Consider the following 10,088-nt stretch of genomic DNA (forward strand, 5'->3'; position numbering starts at 1 on the left):
CTAAAGATGCTTGGGATATCTTAGAAACCGTATTTGAAGGCAACTCCAGTGAAAAGGACGCTAGGCTTCAAAACCTTAATTCCGATTGGGAGAACCTTCGTATGGCAGATGAAGAAACATTTGATGAGTTTAATCACAAATTATCTGAAATTGTTAATGCATCTTTTGCATTGGGTAAGATTATTCCTGAAAAGGACATTGTGATGAAAATTCTCAGATCGCTGCCATCTAGATACGAGTCTAAGAAGCATGCCATCATTGAGGGGAATAACCTCGATAATCTTTGCAGAAACACCTTGGTTGGAAAGCTTAAGATCTTTGACCATGAGCATACATCCAAAGTCGGTAAGGATGTTGCCTTTAAAGCACAAAAGAACACTAAAGTACTTATCAAAGGTAAGAGTGTTCATGTCTCTGAGGATGATCAGTCTGAGGATGATTTTTCGGATGAAGATCTTGACAAATCAGTCTCCTTGATCACAGGACAGTTTAGGGATCTTCTGTTGAAGAGAAGTAAACGGTTTTCAAGAGACAAACCTAAGTCATCATACAAACCTCACGGTCGCGTACCTCCTAAAAATAGGGATGCTGACGAGGCTGATGACGAGGACATGCCTCAATACTTTAAGTGTAAGGGTTTTGTCCATTTTGCTAAAGAATGCCCAAATTGTAGAAAATACACGGGGAACAAAGGTCTAGCTGTAACACTTGATGAAATGTCTGAAACCTATGATTCCGATGAAGATAGGAAATCAAGTGTAGGGCTTCTTTGTGAAAACATCGATTTTGATACTTGTAGCAATACATATATCAACCTCAATGGGTTCGGAGAAGAGGGAAACCCAATCAAGCTGGAAGATTCATTGAATCCGATAACTGGAAACCCTATCAGTGATGTTTCAGGATCAACTGTATGTCTAGCTGCTTGCACATCTCAGATGCCTGAATACTATCCAAGATTGACGTGCTCGTTTTGTTCGATGAAGGGACACGAACTATCAAGGTGTTACAAATACAAGCACCAAATAAGGCACGCCAGCAAACTTCAACGAAGAGCAGATCGATTAGCAAGGAAGCTGAAACTTGCTTAGAAGACCGCCGAGGTATGTAGGATCTTATCTTCGTCTAAGAAGTTGGTTTCCAAGGATAGAATAAGACCATTTGAAAAGAAAATATAGTCAAATCGTTTTGATAGACAGAGATCAGAGGATTCCTCCCATGAGGAAAAAGATGGACAAATCGTTGTTCATCGCAACACAACTTGATTGTGTTGTTGGGAAAATCTTGTCTCATGTGCCTGTTCAAAAAGAGACAAGATTGAGTGTTGATCCAGGCTTCAGAAAAGTTTTTCCTTCTTTTTTTAGATTTGTTATTTTTTGTCTATCAAATAAAAAAAGGGTTATTATCGACTATTCTACTCTTTATAGGGTTTTAGAGTCGGGCGTATACGAACCTGTCAATAGGTTTCGAACCCTACATTCCTTTTTCCCTTTTGACATCATTTATAAGACTACTTGTTGAGTTAAGTGATTCCATCACACAAATCCAGTTGTTCATAACTGTTCTCAAAGCACTATGTCGTCAGAAGGAAAGGATGTCAACATGATTGTTAAGTCTTCAATTAAGGAAAAATAGAAATCTCCTGTTTCTAAGTCCCTGAAAAGAAAAGGAAGGAATACAAGAAAACCCAGGGTTGTTCCTTCTAACTCTCAGAAGTTTTTCGATGTTCTTGATGAGTTAAAGAAAATAAGAAGGGAGATTTATGAAATAAAGACATTCGTGTCTAAATCTTTGGAAATTCAGAGGACCCTAATTCTACCTCTTCATCCAAGACATTTCGTGGGTATTGACACTTATCTCCGCGAACCTTATGTCCCGATGGTTGTCGATAACAAGGAGTTCGGGAATGATAAATAATTTCTCAAAGGAATTGTTGCCTAGTATGTCTTCTTTTTGGATTAGTTGGAAGAATAACTAGAGCTTTGAATAGCGAAGATTGTGACTACACATAGCTATTTTTGTTTTCATCTTCTTATGTTATTTTTTTAGGTTTATTGGTTTTAAATTCTAAAAATATTTGGAGGATGATATTATTGCAGCATTAATCTGTTTTGAAGTATTGCAATATTTTTATGGGATATGTATTGTTTGCATCCGTGAACTTGAAGGTCCCATATTTTGTCAAAAGTAAAGTCGTTCATGAATTGATATTCGTATTGATGAAAGGACAAATGAACTTTTGACAATTACAAAAGTTATGCCTGTGCAGTCATTTATTTGATGGAAAATATGATGAAATCTTTTTTTTGACAAGGATAAAGTCTATTATATTGTTATGCAAATAGTGATGGAAAGTAGAATAGATCCTTGTATGTTATCCACGGTATTGATCTTCATTGATCCATTTTGTTATGTTTTACCGTGAAGGCTCCATTGTGTATCTTATATTGAGCACCTTACAACTATGTCGATTAATATTGGCCTTGTTGGTTGTTCCATGAGATGTTATATGTTGAGCATTATTGAACTAAATTAATCATCTTGATTGGTTATTTAGTTATTTGCTCCAAAAGTCTTCTTTTGTCGAGCAAAATCTTTTGACAATTAAATTGATTGCTTCGGTGATTATTTTCGTTGTGTATTCAAATTAGATTAATTATAGGATCTCTTATAATTAATCTAGTTGAGTTTTTCATATATTCCACAAGTTCTTGTGTTGAGTATATGAACGGCTATACTAATCATGTTCTATTGGTTGATGTAGTCGTATATTCCGTAAGGTTTTCCTTATGTTGAGTATTTGAACGATTAAGGTAGTCATCTCCGTGTGGTTATCTTAGTCGTAGCTCCGTGAGTTTTCTTATGTTGAGAACAATCAATTAAATTGATCACTTTTGTGGTTTGATTTAGTTGCACTATTCCGATTAAATTAATCATGGGTTTACTTGTGATTAATTTGGTTGAGTTTTGGATATAGAAAATCATTTCCATGGTTTTTGGTGTCCAATTAAAAAATCCTTCTTTTCTTTCGAAATTAAGGTCGCTCTTTCTTTCGGGAATGACATCAAATGGGGGAGAGTTCTTTTGAACTTGTGCTTAATGGTAATATCTTGCGGGGTGTGCGGCTGTGGAATTTTATAGGGGTTATCTTGTATCTTAAAACTCCTTGATGAATGCATTTAGCATCGGCTTTATGATTGCATCTAAATTAAGTTGGTAAGTATTTTTCTTTTATTCTATGAAATGTCTCTTGTGAAAATTTCATTATGATCCCGTTCTTTTACCTTTGCCAATTTTATTGACAAAAAGGGGGAGAAATAATGTAGTTCACACTATAAATACATATGGTTTTCGGATCATTGTGTAAGGGGGAGTGGTTTCCATGGTCGAGATGGATTATTGACTAAGGGGGAGTGATACATATCACCATAGTATTGTTGTTAAAGTCGTGATGCAATTGGACTTTGATGTTACATAATGATACTATGACACTGTATAATAATGATCGAGAATCTCGATTTCTTTCATTGTTATAGCTACAGATCTTCAACAACGGCGGTGCTAAACTTACAACCTTTGGGATCATTGGAGTACTTGGAAGGACGAATATTTCAAGGAACGTTGAAGATTAGACTATGGAATAGGAGCCACTAAAATTTATCTTTTTTGTATTCCATATGTATTAATAGTTTTGTCACTAAAATTGACAAAGGGGGAGATTGTTAGAGCATAGATCGGTCGACCTCGCATGCGTTGCTATATCATGTTTGTCAATGCTAGTGATCAAAACTATGAGTCTTGATTTCTATTCTATTATAGCTAAGTCTCGGACTAGGATAGAAAAGTGTAGTTGAGCTCAAGGAATTCATGGCGATTCATCATACAATGACGAAGATCTACTCAAGGAACCGTGGAACTTCATCAAAAAAAAGGTATGTCGAGACTTGAACTTATCTATCACTCAAAAGTCTATCTATTATATCTCCTACTTCTTATGAGATAACAAAGTCGTATGCTATATAGACTGGATCATACACATTTGACATTTCGAGCTGAGTATTCACTACTTATGTTTTTCTCGAAATCGTGTGTTGGTAAAGCGTTTCGCTTTGATCAAGTTTATCTTCACCTAGTGACGAAAGTCATGAAAAGTTTCAATTACTTTGAGATTGCTCTGACGTGAAACGTTCTGTGAATAACAGATATATAACGTCCTCTGAGAGTGTCTCATTATTGGAATGAGAGTTTAGATTACATAACCATGTATTCCTTAATCCGAAGTTTTCGAACTTTGTTGATTGAGAGAAAACGGAGGAATTGGCTTTGCCATGTCCGCGAACCCAGTCCACGAACTCAGTCCGCGAACTGACAGAAGTTCTCTTACCGAGAATTTCTGCTGGGATTTTCCAAAAACTCGTTTGCATGTTTAGTCCAAGAACTGGCGGAAGTATCTTTTCCGAGATTTTCTGTTAAGTTTGGAAAACTCTACTGGTTGCCTTAAGTCCGCGAACTTGTTTGTGAGCTTAAGTGGTTATGATCTAAAGATGTGCTCTGAACATGAAACTTAAATTACTAAAGAATGCTTTATGCAAATCGTGGCTATAAATTTCATGAGCCGATTCATCGAATCGAATCATCTTTGTTTCAATTATGTCTTGTGTAGTTACATAAGATCTCATAGCAATTGAACAACTCTCTAACTAGTTCATTTGAGTCAATTGAACTAGTTATGGTGAAGAAGAACTAGGTTAATATGAATTGCTCATATGGTTAACCTTTTGGGTTACTATGTTGAACCAACATACACGTACACGTTTGGTCATGGTTTTCATAAACCCAGTAAACGTCTACCCAAGTGTGTGTGACAAGCTAAATTTTCGATCTAACGGTTGAGAAATATTAGCTTGAATCTAAATCAGGTTTTCATCTAACGGTGAATATGGATTGCTTTGTAACTAAGGAAAAACCCTGATTTGAAGGCTATATAAAGGAGGCATCTAGCATTGTGAAAAACTAATCCCCACACGTCTGTGCGATACTAGTGCGCTCGCTAGAGTCGATTCTCCTTTAACCTTTGGTTTTCTTCTTTAAAACCAGGTTAACGACTTAAAGACTTCATTTGGGATTATGAAGCCATACCGATACTAATTTTATAGTAGTTGTGTGATCTGATCTTGTATTTTCTATCGTACGAGTACAATCTTTGATTGGCTTGAGATCGTGAGAGTTCTCCGATAGGCAAGATAAAGAAGTCACAAACATCTCCGTCTCAATGTTTGTGATTCCTCGACAAACCGCTTGTGTAGTCAAGAAGGATTGTTGAGAGGTGATTGATTAATCTAGGTTGTTCTTCGGGAATATAAGACCGGATTATCAATTTGTTCCTGTTCACCTTGATTTTATATCTTAAGACGGAACAAAACCTAGGGTTTTTCTATGGGAGACAGATTTATCCTTTGATAGACTTTTCTGTGTGAGACAGATTTGTTTATTATCAAGTCTGCGATTTTTGGTTGCAACAACTCTTAGTTGTGGGTGATATCAACTAAGGGAATCAAGTGCGCAGTGTCCTGTTGGGATCAGAGACGTAGGAGTACAACTATACCTTGGATCGGTGGGAGACTGATTGGGGTTAAACTATAGTCCAGTCTGAAGTTATCTTGGAGTAGGCTAGAGTCTGTAGCGGCTTAATACAGTGTGTGTTCAATCTGGACTAGGTCCCGGGGTTTTTCTGCATTTTCGGTTTCCTCGTTAACAAAACTTCTGGTATATGTGTTATTTCTTTTCCGCATTATATTTTTTATATAATTGAAATAATACAGGTTGTGCTTTAAGATCATCAATTGGAAATCCAACCTTTGGTTGTTGATTGATATTGATTGATCCTTGGATATTGGTCTTTGATACCATCCAAGTTATTCCTTGCGTTTGATTAAAGATTCGCTATTGTTTTAGCTTGAGTAAATCAAAACAAGTAAGAGATATTGACTCCTTGAGATACTTTAATCTAGATTGAGTCTGACTGTCTAGTTGATTCTCTAGAAAAGTATATCAGAGTTAGTCCATACAGATTGCTAAGCGAAATATTGGATGGTGTTGTTAGACCCATGCTTTTTCAGAAAATATTCTCAAGATATTCATTAAATCACAAATTCGGTTTTCATAATTCCTGGAAATGTTCTGTCCAAAAATAATGATCGAAATCTCTCGGAAAATCTAATTAGTAAATGCACATTACTAAATCTGGAATTTCCCTACAAAATAAAATTAATAACCTTAATTAAAATATTTTTAACTTACTTATGTTTCGATCCTGGGATTCTCTTCCCTTATCTGTTAAGGAATATCATTGAACAATTAAATAAATAAACATTCATAGCACGTATTCAAAGTATGTCGACATCCTTACTTTGTAAGTTATCTTTCACACTTACAACCTTGAAACCGATTTGCCACACTTCCAAACAAGTTTAAAATTGGTTCACCTGACTTTCAAGAACTATGTGATTGATCAGACCAACATTCAATCACAATCATGGGTTTAACGGTTTTACCAAAACAAGTTTCGGTTCTACCTCCATGTGAGTATTGTGCATAGTCACACTAGCTTTCCAAAATTCGGTTGACTAGGTACTAGGATCGGTTCCCCACATATATATGGTATCTAACTTATATGTGTTGCACATGTCCATAGGATCGGTTCCCCTTTGCCTAAAAACGTGTTGCACATGTCCATAGGATCGGTTGCCCTTTCTGCTATAAACCTTGCTGCACCCCATACAAAGATCGGTTCCCCTTTGTGATGTACTGCACCTCTTACTAGGATCGGTTCCCCTTTCCCATATTTGGTCAGACAAAACAAAAACCCGATCATACCATCTCAGGTGATTACTTAAGATTGGTTTCACTAATAAAAGTCATACCAATATATAAGTCAGGCCTTTGTGAATAGTTCTACCAAGAAAACAAACAAGTTGTGAGCGGTTATACTCAATCACACATATTAGTTGTTCATAAGATATGCAATGAATAACAAAACCAATAACACCTGGCAATTTCCTTTTCGGTTCACAAACAAGTTTATGAACTTACTTCCTTAGAACACATGTAAACATTATTCCCTGGGATGAAATCCTCACCTCATACCCATACATAATCACAATAGCATTCAAATGATTATGACAATGTCTTACCTACAAAGTTTAATGGTTAAGCAATAAACCTCGTATTGTATACCTTAATACTATGTCTATCTAGAGTTCAAATTTGGTTCGCAATTATGTTTTCAATTTGCACGACTTGAAAGATACGTTAGGGAATGAAACAATTCAAGTCAAATATCACTAACCTCAACTGGAAGGATGATTGTTGTCGTTGTAGCTCCTTGCTTCTTCACATCTTCAAGACTTCACAATACTTGTAATGTCTCATATCCTAATACTTTCAAGATAACCTATACGAAGTTGACTCTAGTATATAATCAAGCGACTCTTAACATGAGTTTTGATTCACTAAAATATGACAACCAAACTTGACATACCAACGCTTGGTGGGTTCAACCGAGCCATGCTCTAACACAGGATGATTGGCTCAAAGCCTTTGATGCCCGAGACATTCGGCGTCCTGGGCTATTTTTATGTTCAAGACACGAACACTTGAAACACCCAATATTTGCGTTTTAGGATTTTCTTTCAACTATAATTTCAATTCCTCCAAAACGTTTGCAATACTTGCATCCAGTATTTGAATTCATCAATTTATAAAAGTTCTTTTATTTTAAGAAAATCTCTATCAATTCCAAAAGAAAATCCTCAATCACTCATTCAAAACCAATCAAAAACTCAAAACCAAAATAAAACCTTACATCTCTCAGAAATTCAAGGTTCAAGAGATTATGGAAAGGAAAACTAAAAGAAGACGGCAAAGTAAGATTTCTGCTTCTCCGCATTCTCCAAGACTTGCAAGTCCGCTTTCTCCAACTCCAGCTTTTCAGTCAATTCAGCGATCTTGGACATTTTCTCTCCCACAACATCACTGCTAAAAGGTATATTGTTCTCTACTGCATCCTTGATGGTGTTGATGCTTTGACGAAACCACTTCAAGTTGAAACCAAGTTCTTCAGATTTCTTCAAGTTGTACTCCCAATCAAATAGTACATCTTAAGTAACAGTACTTCTAGCCCTGGTCCGTATATCATCTATGACACGCAAGATAGTTCTTACTTGCATTGTCAAGAAGTAACTGCGTTTTGGGTCCTTGACGAAAACAATGTGACCATACATTTTCCACAATTTCTCATACAACAGCATACCATATGGGAACACTAAATCCTCTAACTGATGTGTGATATGAGAGTTGTTAGAGTAATGCTCGGTTAAACCCACCAAACGTTAGTATATCAAGTTTGATTGTCATATTTTAGTGAACCAAAACTCATTTAAAGAGTCGGTTGATTATTTACTAGAGTCAAATTCGTATAGGTTAGCTAGAAAGTTACTAGGATATGAGACTTACAAGTATTACATAAAGACTTGAAGAATGTGAAGAAGTAAAAAGCTACATCGACGACATCATCCTTCCTTTTGAGGTTAGTAATATTTGACTTGAACTGTTTCATTCCTAACGTATCTTTCAAGTCGTGCATATTGAAAACATAATTGCGAAGATGTGAATGATTATACTCTAGTTAGACATAGTATTAAGGAATTACAATACGAAGTATAACGTCTATCTTTTGAACTTCGTATTATAAGACATCGACATAATCGTATGAATGCTATTGTTATTATGTATGGGTATGGGTGAAGATTTCGTCCTAGGAAACAATGTTTTACATTTGTTTAAAGGAAGTATAATTCATAAACTTGTTTTGTGAATCGAAAGGGAAATCGCTAGGCTTATTGGTATTGTTATTCATTGCAAATCTTTGGATTACCAATATGTGTGTTTAGTATACCCGCTCATAACTTGTTTATGTATCTTGGTAAAACTATTCACAATGACTGACTTTTGTATTGGTATGACTTTTATTAGTGAAATCGATCTTAAGTAATCACCTGAGATGGTATGATCGATATTTTGTAATTGGTTTGACCAACTCTAGACATTGGGTAACCGATCCTAGTAAGAGGTGCAACCGATCACAAGTATGTGGAATCGATCCTTGTAAGAGGTACAACAAGTCTTAGTAATTGGTAATTGATCCTATGACCTGTGCAACCGATCACAAGTAAATACCATAATAATGTGGTGACCGATCCTAGTACCTAGTCAACCAATTTTTGGAAAGCTAGTGTGACCGATCCTAGTACCCACATGGAGGTAGAACCGAAGCTTTGTGTTTTGGTAGAACCGTGAAACCCATCAATGGTGATTTGATAGGATAATCAATCACATAGTTCTTGGAAGCCAGATGAACCAATTCTAAACTTGTTTGGAAGTGTGGCAAATCGGTTCCAAGATTGTAAATATGAAAAAGGATTTACAAAGTAAAGATGTCGACATACTTTGAACATGTGCAGTAATTTTATCTTTTATTGTTCAAAGATATTCCTTAATAACTAAAGGAGAATCCCGGATCGAAATAAATTGAGAATCTTTTAATTAAGGTTTTTAGTTTTTATATGCTTTTAATTTCCATCAATTAAATGCATATCTTTAGAAAATAAAAATTGGTAATGTGCATTTACTAATTGGAGATTTTCTACTGAGATTTTGGTCAATATTTGGACAGTACATTTCCAGGAATTATGAAAACCGATTTTGGCTTTATTGCATATCTTTGAGAATATTCGGTTTTGGAAATTCCTTGGTGTCCAAACTTCTCCTTGGTCTATAAATATTGAAGTTTGCATTTCGAGCAAACTAATCCTCAGAGCCAGCAAAACTACCTAGTTGTGTTGTTACTGGTGGAGCCGTCTATTCAGAGAGGAAAGTACCCTAATTAGGCGAAATCTCTTACGGCCGCTCGTTTTAAAGACTTCTTTAGGATTGAGAAGCTCTACGAGTACCGTTGGTGGGAAACTAGATAATTGCAGTTTATTATTAGTTTTCGATTGATTTGATTGACTAATGGTTGTTGAACTTTG

This window comes from Papaver somniferum, chromosome 7 (assembly GCF_003573695.1).
Source record: "Papaver somniferum cultivar HN1 chromosome 7, ASM357369v1, whole genome shotgun sequence".
NCBI lineage: Eukaryota > Viridiplantae > Streptophyta > Magnoliopsida > Ranunculales > Papaveraceae > Papaver > Papaver somniferum.